Source organism: Pelophylax lessonae (assembly GCF_965119305.1).
Source record: "Pelophylax lessonae genome assembly, chromosome: 3".
Taxonomy (NCBI): Eukaryota; Metazoa; Chordata; class Amphibia; order Anura; family Ranidae; genus Pelophylax; species Pelophylax lessonae.
Window position 1 is genome coordinate 547,982,955 of NC_138770.1, and position 19,334 is coordinate 548,002,288.

Below are 19,334 nucleotides of genomic sequence, written 5' to 3' on the forward strand. Positions count from 1 at the left end.
TTATTAGAAGAGTTGTTACTTATTTACACTTTAATTTTTGAGGGTTTTTTTTTTTTCCCCTATGTTTAAGGCAGCTAATGACAATCAAACACATTTCTCCTTTTAAAACAAACTTTATTGAAAATTACAACAGTGCATTACAAATCAAAAAGAACGCCAAAAGGCCATGGTACATACTAGGCTTGTGACGGTATCAGATTTTCATGCTGCGATTAATTGATTAAGGTTTTGCCACGGTATACGGTATTATCACGGTATTCTATTATTAAATTTAAATTATTAAATTTCCACCTCACTTCAATTTCATTGCTGAATTTAGGGGCTTTGGTTCACTTATTCACATTATTATATAGTCAGTCAGTACAGACTCTGTGAACCAGGCCTAAAATAGGTCATCAAGCAGTGTCTGGCCTAACTGGTGATAACTGGTCCTGGCGCTCGGCTCTGATCCGATGGCCTGGTCATTAAGAGGGCAAATCCTTGTGGTCAAGAAGTGGTTAAACCTGAAGGAGGTGTTTATAAATTACTTTACTATTGCTTTAGGCCTGGTTCACATGTATGCGGGTTGGGGGCCCACATTTGCACAGGCATAGCAGCCCATTGATGTGAATGGGCTTGAGCTGCTATGCCTTTTCAGCTGAAAAAAGGTGCATGCAGAATTTAAAAAAATGCAGTGGCCATGAAATCCATCCTTCTTTTGCACCATGCGACTTACCTGCCGTTGCTGCACACGCAAACTGTTTTTAAACGCCGTGCCCACGTATACAAAAAATGCAGAAAGCTTGCCAGAGCAGGAACTGCAGGTTAGTCGCATGGTGCAAAAGCAGGATGGATTTCAAGGCCACTGAATTTTAAAAAAATGCTGCATGCACCTTTTTTCTGCGGAAAATGAGGGCATAGCAGCCCGTTCAAATCAATGGGCTGCTATGCCTGTGCAAATGTGGGCCGCCAACCCGCATACATGTGAACCGCCAACCCGCATACATGTGAACCAGGCCTAAAGCAATAGTAAAGTCATTAATAGATAAAAACACCGGTCCTCCTGCAGGTTTAACCACTTCTGGATCGCAAGGATTTGCCCCTTTAAAGACCAGGCCATCGGATCAGAGCGCCAGGACCAGTCATCACCAGGTAGGCCAGACACTGCTTGATGGCTATAGAATAATGTAATGTGGGCTGCTATGCGTGTGTGTGTATTATATATATAATTAGAGCTGCACGATTCTGGCCAAAATGAGAATCACGATTTTTTAGCTTGGAATAAAGATCACGATTCTCTCACGATTCTCTGTGTAACAAAAAAAAAATTGGGATAACTTTACTGTTACGTTTTTTTTTTTTTTTATTCATTAGAGTCTATTAATTGCGTTTGAAAGACTGCTGCGCAAATACAGTGTGACATAAAATATTACAACAATCGCCATTTTTTTCTGTAGGGTCTCTGCTAAAAAAATATATAAAATGTTTGGGGGTTCTAAGTACTTTTCTAGCAAAAAAAAAAAACTGATTTTAACTTGCAAGCAACAAGTGTCAGAAAAAGATCCAGTCTTTAAGAGGTTAAACTTCCTTTCTCCCTGGCAGAGGGAAGGAAAAGATACAAATGTAATCATTTTTGTTTATAGTTAGGAGACTTAAAGAGGAAGTAAACCCTCCTCTACAACTTGTACCTATAGGCAAGCCTATGATAAGGCTTACCTATAGGTACTGTAAATATCTCCTAAACATGTACTGTTTAGGAGATATTTACCTTACATGTCGCCAGTGACGTCACTGGCGCATGCGCTATGAAGGAACGGCCGATCGTGCCGTTCCTTCAGAGCCCCGTGCCGTGACTGTCGGCTCCCGCGCGCGTGCGCGGGAGTGACGTCACCGCGGCTCCGGCCAATCAGATGGCCGGATGCCGCGATCCCGGAAGACGGGCGACTAGACATGTCGCCCGTCATAGAGGTGAGTGAGCGGCACGGCGGGGGCTCGTTCTGAGGTAAGTATTGCATAATGAGCTAATATGCGATGCATACTAGCTCATTATGTCTTTCTTTTGCAGGGTGTAAAAAAAAAAAAAAAAATTTATACGAGTTTACAACCTCTTTAATGCTGAAAGGCGTTCTCTGTGTGAGTGAATGAGTCATCCAGCTCACTGAAATGTATCAATTCACAAGTCAGACCCAGGAGCAGAGAAACTCGGTATTTTAAAAATGCCACAATAACAATACCATGGCTATGCAATACCGCGATATATCGAATTACCGAAAACCGGCATATGTCTAGTACATACAAAACAGAAGTAAAAGTATCCGTGTTCAAAAGGGGGATGATTACAAACCACTTGATAGCTGAGGAGGTGTAACAGGTAACATGGCAGAGGCAAAGAACACTACGGCGAGTCCGCCGCATGGGAGACAACAAAAATAGGAATTAAAGTCAGCACCTAAGGACACACTCGTAGCAATGCAATTAGAAGGGATGTCTAATCGGAACACGTACAAGCTGTTTCCAGCCATCTACCCCAGACTTTCTTGTATTTGGCAGGGCAACCCCTGTGGCGATAAATCATTTTTTTTATACAGTAGGGTAGAGTTCACGTCTGCTCTCCATGCATGAAAAGAGGGAGGTTGGGGCCTCATCCATGTCCGGGCGATCAACTTGCGGGCACAGAATAATCTTTCGTGTAGGAAGGTAGAGAGTAATTTATCTATGTCAGAGTCAGGGAACAAGCCCAAGAGACATACCCTTGGGTCCAGCTTTAGTGGGGAGCCCATACGATCATGTAGGAATTTGATAATCTGGAGCCAGAAGGGTTGAACCAGTAGGCAGGACCAGATAAGGTGATAGAAGGCGCCTGTGTGTGCATGGCATCTAGGGCAGTGCGGACTAAAATCAGGGTGATAGCTTGCGATGCGAGCCGGTGTTAAACATGCTTTGTGAAGTTTATAGAGTTGGGTCAATCTATCAGGAAGCCTAGGGGATGAGAGGCGTGAGCATTCAAGGATAGAGTCCCAGTCTGTTTCATCTAGGGGGCCCAGGTCCTCCACCCATCAATCTTTGGCCCTGTCAGACACAGTATCAGTAGGTTTACAACGGAGCTCCAAGTAGAGTGCAGAGATCAGCTTAGATGGGTTATCCCCAAGTATGATGTCGAGGACTGGGGGTTTCGCTAAAGTTGGGATAGCAGCAGGGAACTGGGCCTGTATTGCATGTCGCAATTGAATATATCTAAAGAACAGGGAGGGCGGAAGATCAAAGTCAGTCTTTAATGCTTAAAACGAGCATATCCCGTGAAGCACAGAACATGAGACAAGTACAGGACGCCGCGGCTCGCCCAGCGCCCGAGAGGGTGGATAAATCGCCGAGGTGCGAGTTTCGCCAGAGGGGGGGTATGGGTATGAGTAGGTTTGAGTGGTAGCTTGCGAAGGGCCAATGCCCAAATGCGGCGGTGGTGGAAAAGCATAGAGTCTCGAGGGGGCTAGGGGATCCCACACCCGAAAAAGCACCTGTGGTGGGGCATGAGTGGCAATGTCCGCCACCCGGCTGAATAGGGAGTGGGACGGATATCTGGGGGCCTCTGAAGCACATAGGTAGTAGAAGTATGAGAGCGGGGCAGCCAGGTAATAGGTATGGACATCAGGCAGAGCCACCCCGCCCTGTGTGGTGGGATTTTTAAGGATCGCCCACGACAGCTTATGTCGACTCGAGCCCCAGACGATCGTGTTAAGGATGGTATCGAGGACCTTGAAGAATTTAACCACTTAACGACCAGCCACGTAGATCTACGTCGGCTGACTTTGAGTGGTTATACCGGGATGATGCCTCTAGCTAGAGGCATCATCCCGGTACCGTTGTTTGAAGCCGGCGGTCGGCTTTCCGTCGGTAAAGATCGATGCGGCTCGGGAGCCGCTCGATCGTTACCCGGGGGGGCGGGAGGGGACGTCCCCCCCCCCTCCCGCCGCCTTCCGCGGCTTTGTTTGGGGCTCCCGTCCCACCGGGAGCCCCGAGCACCCAGCCAGCACGTCCGCCGGCTGGATGGAGTCCCGATGAATGCCGGAAACGGCATCGATCGGGTCTCCGATGACGTAACCCGGAGGCGGCGTCCATGACGTCACATCCGGGTTACTGTGCCGCAAAAGGCGGCAGATTTAAAAAAACGGCTGTATGCAAAAATGCAGTTTTTGGCGTTTTGCATACAGGGAAGTGTAGTGGAGGGGTCTAGGGTCTTTTAGACCCTCGATCCCTCCATAAAGTGTACCTGTCACACATATTGCTGTCACAAGGGATGTTTACATTGCTTGTGACAGCAATAAAAGTGATCAGATTTTTTTTTTTTTTAAAAAACCTGTAATAAAGTTAAAAAAAAAGAAAAAATAAATAGGAAAAAAAAATAAAAAAATTTAGCCGCCCCCGTCACCGTTAGCTCGCGCACAAAAAAAAACGTATACGCAAGTCGAGCCGCAAATGAAATCGCTGTTCAAACCACACATGTGAGGTATCGCCGCGATCGTCAGAGCGTGGGCAATAATTAAAAAAAAAGAGCTACACTCTAACTCTAAACTGGTAACCGTTAAATAAATTTAAAGCGTCGCAGATTGAGATCTCTATTGACCGTAGTTTGTCGCCATCCCACGGGGGGGCGCAATTTTAAACCGTAACATGTTTGGTATCTATTTACTCGGCGTGACATGTTCTTTCACAATATACAAAAAAAAATGGGCTAACTTTACTGTTTAGTATTTTTTAAAATTAGTGAAATGTGATTTTTCAAATTTTTTCCAAAAAAATGGCGTTTTAAAGACCGCTGCGCAAATACCGCGTGACAAAAAATTTTGCAATGACCGACATTTTATTCTCCAGAGTCTTTGCTAAAAAAATATATATAATGTTTGGGGGTTCTAAGTAGTTTTCTAGGAAAAAATACTGGTTTTAACTTGTGAACAAAAAGTGTCCGAAATAGGGCTGGGGGTAAAGTGGTTAAGGGATACCAACGTAGGAGCGTGCCATAGCACATACAGGAGTTTAGGAAGCAATATCATTTTCACTAGGTTAACTCTACCCATGACACCAAGGGATAACCGAGCCCATGCTTGCTTGCGCTGTTTCACTAGGGGGATAAGGGGTTCAACATTGTCAGGTATGTAATCTTTAGTCAGGGGCAGGGAAGCCGAGTCAGCTGTGGGGGGGGGGGGTCAAGGGGCAGAATTTGCGACTTAGATCAATTGATTCGCAACCCAGAGTGTCTGCCAAAGCTGTCAATGGTGTGAAGAGCATTGTGCAGGGAGGGGTCCGTGTCCGCAATGTATAGCAGCATATCATCTGCGTACAAACTGACAGTGTCGTTGATAGTCCCCAGGCTCAATCTTCGGACACCAGGGTGCGTCCTAAGGAGGATGGCCAGGGGTTCAACAGCAAGGGCGTAGAGCGGCAGGGAAAGGGGCACCCCTGTGGAGTGCTGCATCCCAGGGGGAAGGGATCAGACACCCACCCATTGACCGCAAACCCTGGCCACTGGATGGTGGTACAGTAGTCTAACCCAGGTTATAAAGGAGGGCCCAAAACCCACCATACACTCCCAAAGATAGTCCCACTCCACCGAATCGAAAGCCTTGGCGGCGTCCAAGGAAACAACCGCTCTAGTACCCACTTGCTCATGACAGGCTTGGATGTTCATGCACAGTTTACTGATGTTCATGGCCGTATTCTTGCCCGGCATGAAGCCAGTCTGGTCTGCATGGATGAGAGACAGAATGACTTCATTAAGACAAATAGCGAGGATTTTGGCCAAAATTTTGATATCAGCCTGTAGGAGTGATATGGGGTGATACGATTCGGGGAAGTGGTGGTCCTTATCAAGTTTGGGGGATGACAATGATCGTGGCCTCACGCATAGAGTCAGGGAGGGTGTTGGTATCATAGGCATGTTTGTATACTGTGAGTAGTTCAGGTGTCAGTTCCTCCGTGTAAGTGGCATAGAAGTCTAGCGGTAACCCCTCAGAGCCAGGGGCGAGGGAGGCAATCGCGGAAGCTATCTTGTCCTCAGAAAGGGGAGCGTCAAGGGTGGCTCGCTGGGAATCCGACAACTGTGGGAACAAGATGGGTTGTAGGAAAGTCCGGGTCTCAGAGGTAGAGGTAGTTTTCTGGGAAGCGTATAGCATGGCATAGAAAGAGTGGAATTGCGCAGCCACCATTGAGGGGTCTGAAACATCAGCGCCCGTAGAATCAGTTAGGGTCACTACAACCGGGGGTCTAGAGTCCTGATGGGCCAGATACGCTAGGAGCTTGCCAGCTCTTTCGCCCTGTTCAAACACGTGTTGGTTATAGAAGAGTTTCTGTCTAGCTTTTTCATAATGAAGTTGATCGACCGCACGTGTGAGGGATTTAAGTGTAGAGAGATTGGAGGGAGAGGGATCCCGAACATATGAGTCAGTAGCCGACGCCAGTTGGGAGACCGACTGTTGGAGGATAGCCTTAGAGGATGATTTTATACGATTAATGCAGTGGGAGAGGACGGAGCGGACATGTAGCTTACACATCTCCCAAACAGCGGTCGCACTTGCGGAGCCCTGGTTAGTGGTGAAGAAGAACCCCCACTCTCGTGGGAGGTCCCCCTGCTCCATAGCTTTCAGCCAAAATGGATGGAGTCGCCATGGGCGGGGCGCCACCTGGGGGGAAAGGGGCAGTGTCACCCAGCATGGGGCGTGATCTGAAAGGGACCTGGGTTCAAATCCCGAACCCACTAACATGGGCAGGAGGGAGGCAGAGAGTAGTATAAGGTCTATGCGCGACATGGTCTAGTGTGTTGCAGAGAAACAGGAGTAGGCCCTAGCGTGGGAGTGTTGATATCGCCATGCATCCACCAGTGCAAATTTTGCGAACAGGCGGCCAAGTCTAGTGGCATCAGGCAGGGAGAGAGAGGTGGGTACATGCATACGGTCCAGGGAGGGGTTGAGGACCACATTGAAGTCCCCAAGCCATATAGCCGGGACAGTGGGGTGTTGGGCCATAAATGAAAGACCTTCAGATACAATGGGTACATAGCAGGCAAGAATCAAGTAAGGTTTGGTAAACATGAGCAAATGGAGGAAAACAAACCTGCCCTGGGGGTCTGTGCACACATCAATAATGGAAACCTGGGCAGTCTTAGCAATGAGAACCGAGACGCCACGTGAGAGAGCTGTGGATAGAGTGAAAAACCCATCCAATCCATGGTCTCCTCAGGGCTCGTCGGAGGGAGTCAGTGGCATGTGTCTCAATTAAAACCACCACATCCGCCCTGTAGAACTTGAGGCAAGTAAAGACAGCCGAACTCTTCAGCTTATCCCCCAGTCCGCGGATGTTTCATGTAACAAATTTCACGGAGGCCATAGGTGAAAGGTAGTATAAGGAAGGAGAGGCAGTGCAGCGGGTGACCTCAAGGCAGGTTTGTAAGCAAGGCAGTACTGCAAAGAAACAATGAACAGTGGTAAACTATACTGTTAAGTAGAATGCACCAAAACACAGAACACAATAGGAGCACATATGTAGTAAAAGGAAAAAAAATAATAACCCCATCAAAACAACCCTCCCCCCCACCCGGCTCTCCGCTGCTTGAACTCATCGGGAGGATAGATCCCAAACTCAGTGCAAACGTACCATGACAAACGCAAAAAGGGGGGGGGATGAGGGGCACATGAGAAACAACATGGGCACAAAAAATAAAAAAGTACCAGACACATCTGCACAGTAAAACCTGAACTGGGGCGAACCATCGCTGGTGGGTTCAACAGTAGTAGGACTCGTTACAATGTCCGAGCAGTGACCGACGTCAGTCTGCGACCATGATCCGCTCTCAATGTGGAGAAGAGAAAGTTGGGTGTTCACCTGAAAAAATAAGAAAGGAACATGGGGAGAAAATAAAAAATGGGCACATGCTACCCCCGAGGGGCAGGAGGCCAGACACAGCATCCTAAGGAGCAAAGAAGGGGGTCGGATCAGGGGATTCCAGGAGACATGGAGGGATGCAGTAGGCAACGCATAGGGGGGAATTGTACAAGTTGGCTCCCAGAGATCCATTGTAAGTCCATGTCCGGCTTGTCATCAGCCCCCGGGGGGGGGGGTGGGGGGGGGCATAGCACAGGTAGGAGAAAAATTAGGCATGAGGGCACAAATATATGTATTAGGCAGGGTGATTCCCACCCGCAGCCTGTTGATCTAGCCAGGTGGAGGCTTGGTCAGCATCTTCAAAGAAATGCGGCCCGGTCATCACAGACCGCTCGGAGGCGTGCAGGGAAGAGCATGGCGTATTTCAAGTGGTGGAGATGTAGGCGGCGCTTGACATCAGTGAAGCGGGATCTCTGTTTTTGAACCTCCGCCGAAAAATCCGGAAAGGCCATAATGTGAACGTTGTGAAAGGGAATATTACCCCACTCTTTGGTGAGGCGCAGGATTTTGTCCCGGTCCCGAAAATTGAGAAACTTGGCAATAAAAGTTCTAGGGGCAGCCCCCTCAGGGGGGCGGCGTGCTGGCATGCGGTGAGCTCTTTCCACTGTAAAGGTGGTAGAAAAGGCCTCCCTCCCATATGTAGAAATTAACAGGGTTTCAAGGAAAGTGGCCGGGTCTGGGCCCTCAGCACCTTCAGGTAGCCTAATAAAGCGGACATTGCAGCGTCTGGCCCTGTTCTCCATGTCATCCTGCTTCTGGGAGAGCTGCTGCAGCTGCCTCTGTAAGGTTTCAGTAGTGTGCTGCAGTGGGTGTATAGTGTCCTCAGCACGGCCCAACCTAGTTTCTGCCTCTGTCACCCGGTCTTTAAGCTTGGCCATGTCCTGTCTAATGAGGGAGATATCTATGTTTACCTCATCAATTTTGCTGGTCAGTGTGGTCTGACAGATGACGATCACTTCCAGGACTTTAGCAGTGTCTGCTGCTGTTGGGGCCTCGGAGGCAGCGGCTCCATCTTGCCCAGGGGAGTCCTTCTCCTGCCGCCTGGATTTGTCCAGGGCAGAGACAGCGGAAGACTTTGTTTGCGGCGGCGACATGCTGCGGGGGACCTGCGGCACAAATGCGGTGAGTACAGGGCTGAAGGAGAGCGGCAGAACACCCAGGATGTTAGAAGAAGGAGACGGTGAGAGCGGAGCGGAGCTCACATGCGTCCTACGCCATTACCGTCAAGGCCTCTCCCCAATCAAACACATTTCTACATCAAAGCTTTGTTGAAGAGAATATACATTTTTATTTCCCTGAAATATTATTACATGGTTGTAAGACAGATATATGCTTTTGCTTCCTTGGGGAGTGTGAGCATAGCTGATTGGAGAGCATTAGTTGAAGTTATGTAGGGGGCATGTTGTACTACTGTTCTTCAAGCTGAACTGATGTACTTTATTTTCAGGCTTCTCCTACTACTTTGAATCTTGGGCTGGAGTGCAATAGCATTTAAAAAACAAAAAACACAAAAGTACCATACTAAAAAATGCTTTCAGCTACACAGTGACCAGTATAAGGCTACATTCACATAGGCTATTTAGGCCGTTGTGAACTGTAGCCACAGGAATCTTCTGATTTCTGCTGCGACTAGGTGCAGCTGTCAGCCCCGTTCTCTAGAACAGGTTGCAGGATTTTTGCTGCTCTCTGTAAAGCCAGTGATTACCTGCAGTGTTCGTCCAGCAGCGATCACTGCAGGTAATCACTGGCTGTGTGAATGGCTGCCTGCCGGTGACCTGTCTTTTATAGTGAACAGATCCGGCGACTGCACCCAGTTGAAATTTTGGTGCCAGAAACTGAAAATGACAGTTGTTAAAAAATATATTTGCATAAACTGTACTCTTTTTGACTTTTTAATTAATATCATGAATTTAAAGGAATATGAGTTTGTCAGCCATTGTTCTGGTGTGTTTTAGATACATTTTGCTGTTCTACTTTTTTTTTTCTTGCACTGATGTTAACTAGGGCCATTGGAATACATGGAAAACACTGTGCATGCATTTTTTATGCAGAAAAAAAAAAAAAAAACACTGAACTGCATCTGGTGTGAACTAGCACTAAATTCTATGTATGTATTCACACTGGTATGTTGCACTTCTGTTGTGGCCCTTTTACACTGTGCTTTTCTTGCAAGAAAAATGCAAGAAACGTTTGTTCTTTTGAGACTTTTCACACCTTTGTGTGAAAAGGTGCAGTGCATTTTGAAAAGTCCTGCATGCTGCATCTTTGGTGCAATTTTAAAAACCGCACTAAAAATGCACTTTCCAATTGAAATGAATGGAAGTCACGGCAAAATCATGTGCGTTTTCTGTGCCATTATCAGCACCTTTTTCTCTTATGAGCAAAACGCTGTTAACATCATTTTGGGCTGAAATTTTGGTGCATCTCTACTTCCCAGTCCCAGTATGCTTTAGCTTTATAACAAAGTTTATGCCAGAGCATTCATCTGGTAAAACATAGGAAACATGTGAACAGAAAACCAGGTTGCAGCCTAGCAAATATGGGAAACAGTTGCTGAATGCTGAAAAACTCAAGCACTGAGCTAGTGCAGTGTGAATTAACAGGAAAGAATGGAGCCAAGGCCTTAAAACCATAGTCTTGAACAATATCATGAGTCACTGAGAATTGGTGGAGTAAAAAGCTGGTTCCAGTTTGCTAGGATGACAAAGAGTCTGTCGTCCCAATGGAAGCATTGGCTGCAAGGTAGACTTGCATACTATCAATTGCATCCAGACAATGCAGGAAGTCTGGTGTACTAGAGCTAGGCAGAGTGATGGAAGAACTTTGTCGAGGTTGAGGTGAAAACCTAAATCCACTTTAACCATACCTTGTCTCTTAATAAAATCAGATTTTTTTTTGTTTTACAAGACAAGGCACTCACCTTTAGTGATGGCAACAAGTTCTAGCATAATGAAATTCAGATCCAACAGAAAAATGTGTGAATGTAAGGAGTTTCAGAAGAAAAAGCTTAGGTTGGATGGAATTCCTCCGGCGTCCAACTACCTTGCACTGACAATGTTCTAGGACTCGTCCGCAGCCTGCCAGGCTGGCATCATGCACACTGGGTGTAAAAAATGCTGCTTTTAAGGGCATTTGACTTTTTTTTTTCCCAGCCTCTAGATGACCCTCTATGTTAGCATAGGTGGATATGCACATGTAGGCTTTTACAGGCATATTAGAAAAGGATGGTGAAGTCTGGAAAAAAAATATAATAAGAGTCCTTAAGCAGAAAAATGCTTGATGTGCCTAAATGCCTTTAAACGTGTCTAAATGCTAGGTGCGTTTACTGCTTCAGCGTTCATTTAGATGGCCATTGAATTCATTTCTTGGAGTACATCACAGGACACAGAGCAGGCTATAAATCATGACTGTGGGTTATGCACCACCTATAAGTGAATGGATACTGGCAGAAAGAACATGACTGGAACTCCCCCCTCCCTATTTAACTCCTCTCAGGAAGTTCCTCGATTTCATAGTAAGCAGTGAACCCCCAGAAAAAAAGAGGAGGGGTTTCTGTGTCCAATGCAGTACTCCAAAATTGTTTTTACAGGTACAGTAGGTAAATAAAAGAATCACCCCTTCCCCCCCCCCCCCCTTTAAAATCACATTTTGTTGCTTTGCAGCCTGAAATTAAAACAGTTTGTTTTATCCAGCTGCTTTTACTCAGTGAAACTTATAACATCATAGATATAACACCAACATCTCAAAAAAAAAAAATTCAAAAACAGAATCACTGAGTTGGGATGGGAAAAGGATCATTCAAAAACAGAATCACTGAGTTGGGATGGGAAAAGGACCATCCCCTAGATTTACCAAAACCATATAATATGAGGTCAAACCTAAACTCAGGCAGGCCCTTGCACTACATAGTTGAAGGTAAATCTAAAGGAAATCTAACAACAAAAGTCGTATAATGTGTATCCAGCTTTAGTCCGTTGGGATATGTGCTAACTTTGCAATATTTTCACACTGTTCTTTGCAGAATTGCTCAAGTTCAATTAAATTTGATGATGACCATTTGTGGACTGCAGTTTTCATGTCATTCCACAGATTTTTAATGGGGTTTATGTCTGGGCTCTGACTAGGCCATGCAAGGACATTCACCTTTTTCTCCTTCAACCACTGTATGATCATTTTTGCTGTGTGCTTTGGGTTATTGTCATGTTGGAAGGTAAACCTTCTTCCCAGTGACAAGTTTCTGGCAGAAGGCTGCAGGTTTTCCTCAAGAATTTGACGGTATTTTGCCCCATCCATTTTTCCTTCTATCCTTACAAGTGCTCCAGTTAAGCAGGATATTACCACCTCCATGCTTTACTATAGCAATGGCGTTATTTGGATGGTGAGCTGTATTGGATTTACGCCAGACATATCGTTTGGTGTTAACCACTTCAGCCCCAGAAGGTTTTGCCTCACTAATGACCACGCCTATATTTGCGATTTAGCACTGTGTTATTTACAATTGCGTGGGACGCTGTACCCAAATACAATTAATGTCCTTTTTTACTACAAATATAGCTTTCTTTTGGTGGCATTTCATCACCACTGCGGTTTTTATTTTTTTGCACTATAAACAAGAAAAAAGCAACAATTTTGAAAAAAAATTAAAAACCACCATTCCTCTAGCGGTCTCGGGTCGGACGTGGGCCCCCTCCCTGGGAAAGTCAGACCCTCGGGTATCCCTCGGTTCCCCTGGCCTCTCAGTGATACCAGGCCCCTCCTAAGGCCTGTCCCCCCCCCCCCACAAGCAGGTGCCTATCTCTGGGGGGGGGGCGGATGTATTGCGGCCGCTGCGGCGCTTCTGCGGGGGGAGTTTTGTCCTGGTGGGGAACTTTTTGACAACATTGTCAATGAACAGTGGGGGCGCATTAAACAAATGTTAGTGGTGCCTAAGCACTTTAAAAGGTGCTACCTATTCGCAGATGCCGTTTCCACTAGGTGGGCCGTGCCACCAAAGGTTAATCATCCAGTTTCCAGACTAAACAAGTCTACTGTGGTTCGGTGGAAGAGTCCCCAATATTTACAGACCCCTTGGATAGACAGATTGAGTCTTTGTCATGTCATTTGCATGTGTTAGCGGGCTCAATATTAAAACCGGTCTTTGTGATCACTCTGGTGTCACAGACCATCACAGAATGGGTGAAGTTGCTGAAAGTTGACTTGCAAATGGAGCAGTTCTCACTGGGTCTGATAGAGCTAACGGACCAAATGGTCCAAGCCCTTCTGTATATATGTGATGCATCGCTGGATGTGGCTCCACTGGTAGCCAGAGTGTCTGCGGTGGGAATTGCTATTAGACGCATGGTGTGGCTAAAATGCTGGTCTGCGGACCAGGCTTCCAAAAAGGCTCTTTCTGACCTTCCCTTCACGGGGGACAGATTGTTTGGATCCTTCCTGGATGAGTTAATCAAAGGCCTTACGGGTGGGAAGAGTACTCTCTTACCCCAATCCACCAAGGGCAAGGCACCGCTTAATAGACAGGGGCCTTCATTTACAGCTCCCAGGAGGCCCTTTCATACCTCTGGGTCGCAGTAGAAAGGAGCTAAGCCATTCAAGTCTTCTGGGGGTTCCAATAAGACATGGTCGGGTAAGCCGAGAACAGGCCAATCTGGATCTGCGGACAAATCCTCATCTGCGTGAAGGGACACCCTCACCCGTGTCTGGGGTGGGGGCGGGGGACGTCTTTGCTTCTTTCGGGAACCATAGACTTCCTTGATGCAGGATAAATGGGTCCACGGACTGTTCCGATCGGGTTACAAGATGAAATTCCGGTCTCGACCGTTGGACAGGTTCTTCCTGTCCAATCTACGCCTGTCTCCAGACCGATTAAGGGATCTACGAGAGGCAGTACAACATCTCCTGTCGCAAGGGGTGATTGTACCGGCTCCTTCTCGGGAACGCTTTCAGGAGTTCTATTGAAACCTGTTCAGTGTGCCCAGAAAATAAGGCAAAGTACGTCCAATCCTCGACCCTTAAGGCTCTGAACCGCTTTGTGTGGGTACAGAAGTTTTGAATGGAGTCCATTCACACGGTAGTGGTGTCTCTACACCAAGGAGACTTTTTGGCCTCCATGAATATCAAGGACGCATATCTACACATCCCTATTTACACTGACTGCAGCGTTTTCTTCGCTTCGCTGTAGGAGAAGAGCATTATCAATTTGTGGTATTACCCTTAGGTCTTGCCTCTGCCCCCAGGGTCTTCACCAAAGTGTTGGCATTACTGCGACAAAGGGGGATTACGGTACTGGGGTACCTGGACGAATCCTCCTAAGAGCAGACTGACATTCAGCCCTGTTGGGCGACTTGACCATTACTGTATGGACTCTGCAAGAGTTGCGTTGGAACATCAATTTAAAAAAATCTGCCCTGGTACCATCCTTAAGACTGGATTATCTGGGCCTAGCTCTGGACTTCGCTTCGGCAAGGGTTTTTCTTCCCTCGGACAAGCTGTAAAAGTTGCCCGGGGGGATTAGTTTGTTGTTAGCAAGCAATCTGTCCTCTCTGTGGACTTGCATGCGGACCTTGGTTCTGATGGTGTCAACCTTAAAGGCAATTCCGTTTGCTCAGTTCCACAAGAGACCCTTAAAAAGGGAGATTCTTGTCAAATTGAACAAAGATCCAAAGTCCTTGGACACTATGATTCTGTTGAGTCACAACACAAGGACTGCTCTATTATGGTGGCTTCACTCATTAGTACTACGCCAGGACAAGTCCTTCCTCCCACTGTATTGGACTGTGGTAACAACAGACGCCAGCCTGTCCGGCTGCTGAGGAATGCTGGGGAAGCTCTGTGTCCAGGTATACTGGACAGTAGAAGAGTCCAGACTTCCGATCAATATTCTGGAACTCAGAGCGATAAAGCTTTGCCTGAGTCACTGGACAAATCGTTTACAGGGTTGTTTAGTCCGGATTAAATCAGACAATAACTACGGCCGTAGCTTACAACAATCATCAAGGGGGCACCAAAAGTGTCTTGGCAGCCTGGGAGGTGGCCGAGATCCTAGAATGAGCAAAAACGTTTGTTCCAGTTCTTACTGCAGTGCACATCCTAGGTGTGGAAAACTGGCAGGCGGATTACCTGAGTCGTCAGGTGTTGGATCAGGGGGAGTGGTCCCTGCACCCGGAGGTGTTTCACCTCCTGTGTGTCCGGTGGGGGACACCTGATGTCGACCTGCTTGCTTCTCGACTCAACAAGAAGGTTCAGAGGTTTGTAGCCAGGTCGAGGGATCCTCTGGCCGACACCGCAGATGCACTGGTGGCTCTTTGGAGTCAGTATCGGCTAATCTATGCGTTCCCTCCGCTGAAACTTCTGCCAAGACTTCTCCACAGAATAGAGGTGAAAGGGATTCCGGTCATTCTGGTGGCCCCAGACTGGTCTCGCCGGTCTTGGTACGCAGATCTGGTAAGGTTGGTTGCCGATGCTCCTTGGAGACTTCATCTCAGGGAAGATGGTGGTCTCAAGGGCCGATCTTCCATCCTGCTTTACAGTCGCTGGCGTTAACAGCGTTACTGTTGAAAACCAGGTTTTGAAGGATAGAGGCCTTTCTGATTCTGTGATTCCTACACTGTTGAAGGCCAGAAAGTCTACTTTCAGGAAGATCTATCATCATAAGTGGAAATCGTACATCTCATGGTGTGAATCGCTGAAGGTGTATCTTCGTCTTTTTTCAGTGACTAGAATTTTGACCTTTCTTCAAAAAGGGGTTGAACAGCGGTTGGCTATGGGCACTATCAAAGGCCAAGTGTTGGCTTTGGCTGTATTTTTCCAACGCCCTTTAGCTATGCATGCCTTTATTCGCACTTTTATTCAAGGGATTTGCCATTTGGCACCTCCGTGGGATCTGAATTTGGTATTGTCGGTTCTTTAAAAACCTCCTTTTGAAAACATAACATAACTCTGCTTACACTGTCTCAGAAGGTTGCCTTTTTGGTGGCTTTTACTTCTGCCTGCAGAGTGTCTGAATTGGCGGCACTTTCCTGCCGTTAACCTTCACAGAGATAAAGTGGTACTTCAACCTAATTAGTCGTTTCTTCCGAAGGTGGTTTCTGATTTTCATCTGAATGAAGACACTGTGCTGCCTTCACTCTGTTCTAAGCCCAAGCACCCCAAGGAAATTGCTTTGCATTCTTTGGATGTGGTTCGGGCAATTAGAGTTTACATGGCTGCTACTGAATCTTTCAGGAAATCAGACTCTCTTTGTCCTCACCAAAGGACCTCGAAAGGGATTGGCTGCATCTGCTGCGACCATATCCAGGTGGATCAGGCAGACGGTGGTACAGGCTTATTCACTGAAGGGTCAGGTTCCAACTTTCCCTGTGAAGGCGCATTCCACTAGTACGCTGAATGCCTCTTGGGCTTTTCGCCATCAGGCGTCAGTAATGCAAGTTTGCAAGGCAGCCACTTGGTAGTCGGTGCACGCGGTCACAAAATTCTACAAGATAGATGTGTTGGCATCCTCCGATGCCTCTTTTGGCCGCAAGGTTTTGCAGGCTGCTGTCTAAAAGAGAAAATATTCTCTTTAAGGGTGTATGTTGTTTCTAGGTGAACCTCAGTTATTCCTGGTTGAGCTCCATGTTACCTGGTTGGCTAAGTTTAGCCTTTGGGGAATTACATTCTTTCTTTGCGTTGTTTTTCCCACCCCTCATGCAAATACTGCTTTGGGACGTACCAATGGTCAAGAAGAATATGGAGCTGCGTCCGTCAATGAAAGATAGAGAAAACTGAATTTCTGAATTGACGTAAAATCCTTTTCTCTCAAGTTCATTGACAGACGCAGCCCCCGCCCCTCTGGGGTTTTTTCTAAACACTGCTTGCAACAAAACTGAAGGCTATAGCAGAGTGTGTGAGTGTATGCCTGCAGGGACTGCCCCATAGGCGTGGTAAAGCTTTTTCCTGCCTAGTGTCCTACTCCTGTAGGGGGCAGCATAACCCAAAGGTCCAGAAGAATCTGGAGCTGCGTCTGTCAATGAACTTCAGAAAAAAGGATTTTAAGGTAAGTCAAAAATCCAGATGTTTTCTCCTTTGTTCGTTGACAGACACGGCTCCTGATTCTTCTTAACCATTGGGTTATACTGCCCCCTACAGGAGTAGGACACTAGGCAGGAAAAAGCTTGACTACACCTATGGGCAGTTCCGGGGGGTATACACCCACACTCAGCTATAGGCACTCAGTTTTTTCCTGCCTAGTCAGGAGTGAGGACCTAGTTCCTTGCTGGGAAGAGGGTCCCCCCAGTCTGGCCAGCGAGCACGTGCAGGCCTAAGCTCTGTGCTAGGTCGGCCGCGACATAGCCCCACTGGACGGGGGCTGGCCTGGGAGTTAAAACGTCTCGCAAGTGCGTATACAACCTGGTCTCGGCCAGAGTCGCAGTGTTCCTCCTGGCTGACAGCCACCCACATCCTGATGGAGCGGTTGTCTGGCAGGAGCGGTGCCCACCCTGTTCCTCGTATGGTAAGTAGCTGTCCCCTCTCTACCTCTGAAGAGTTTGTGGGGTGGACGGGGGCCCCTCCCTGGGATGGTGGGACTCCCGAGTCCCCCCCCCTAAATATTCAGTGGGACCATCAGTATACCCTGCCTGCACGTCCACATCAAGGCGGTCAGCCCCCTTTTAAGGGGTCCAAAACAAATTTGCGATGCATAGCCCCTTGCACCTGCGCTCAGAACAAGAACCCCCCGACCACTCCTTCCACGGAACTCTGACTTGGCATCCCCAATGGCTGAGGCCTTGCTGCCCTATAAGACCGGGGTAATCCAAAAGTGCTGCAAAAATAAACAAAGAAAGGGCGCACCGGCCTAGCTCATTATCCTCAATAAGGCTTTATTAGTAAAAATTAAAAGTGACTACTCACAAACAATAGTGTAAACCAGCATATCAAATCCAAACATCGGAAACCAATTTATGTCAATGTCCACTGTCCTTGATAAAATATTGGCTAACGCGTTTCGAGGCTTTGCCTCTTCCTCAGAACCAATGGGCTATGTCAAGACCACCAGTTTATTTAGCAAAAATGGCTCATGCCTCATCTGTGGGGCCTTGGAAAACTCCTCCCTCGTGGGTGAGGTTATAATAATGTTGTTAACCCCAGCCACACACACCATTACCATCAGCCCACAATAATGCTGATTCATAGTTCTCGCACATTATAACATTTAACCTGATCAGATATGCAAACAATGTGTCCAAAATAATAAATTAATAAATAAACGAGAAGAAAGAGAAGGGGTTATTAGCAAGACATTCCCACGCCAGTCCAGGGAGATGCTGCCATAAAGTATGATGGTAGATATATTGTTGTTATTGTTGAGATCATTGTGCACCATGGGCCTTGCTGGAGATCAAGTATAGACGTGCTAGTGTCCATGCACTTATATACATGATACTACTATATAATCTCTGTAATGAATGTATAGATTGTACTATGGGATATAGTATGGGGTAGGAGCTTAAACACAGCCCTTTTCCCCTTTACCCTATTCGTGAGCCCTTTTCCCACTTATTCCTTCACTAAATATACGTGGAACGCACGCCGCCAGATCCCGGAAAGGGCCGTCACCTCATGCGTTCCAAACCCGTGACGTCAGTTCCGGCTTTTAAGTTCAGCTTCGGCCAGTATTTACTATTGCCCTGGTGTCGCAAACTCTGACGAGTGGGCTAAACTTTTGCGCTGGGGCCTGGAGGGGAAATGGCTTCCCCCTGCCTTTGCAGAGCTGGCAGATTAGTTGATCCAGGGACTACAGTTTATCTGTGATGCCTTTTTGGATGCGGCTTCTTTGAGTTTTAGGCTGTCTGTATCAGCAGTGGTCCTTCGGCGTCTTATCCAGCTGACAATGAAAAGGACTGCAGACCAGACTTCTAAGAAGGCCTTATCTGATCTCCCCTTTGTGTGGGATTGCCTTTTTGGAGCTTCCTTGGATGACATTATTAAGGGTCTCACAGGGGGGAAGAGTACTCTTCTTCCGCAGGCTACCAAGGGCAAAGAGTCCAATCGTAGACGTGGGCCATTCTTCTCGGTTCATAAGAGACTTTTTTCAGCCCTCAAGGGATAAAAAAAAAATCCTTTACGGCCTCCCCCCGGCGGGTCCAAGAGGACTTGGTCTGGCAAGCCACGAGGGACTCTTCCGTCTCAGCTAACACCAGAAACCTCAGAAAAAATGCCAGCTTTTTTTCTTTAGAAGGATGGAGGCTTTGCCCCATGACGTACTTCTGGTTCCGCTGTGCATGCCCACCATTCCTTGGTGTAGCAGTGACAAAAAAAAAAAAAAAATAGGGGAACTGCACAGTAAGAGCCCAAAAGCTACACCTTCAACTAAGTTACCTGGCTCCCCCTCCTAATCTGCATTATAGAGATTAAACCCTCTATAGATGCAGCTTTTCAAGGAATACAGAACC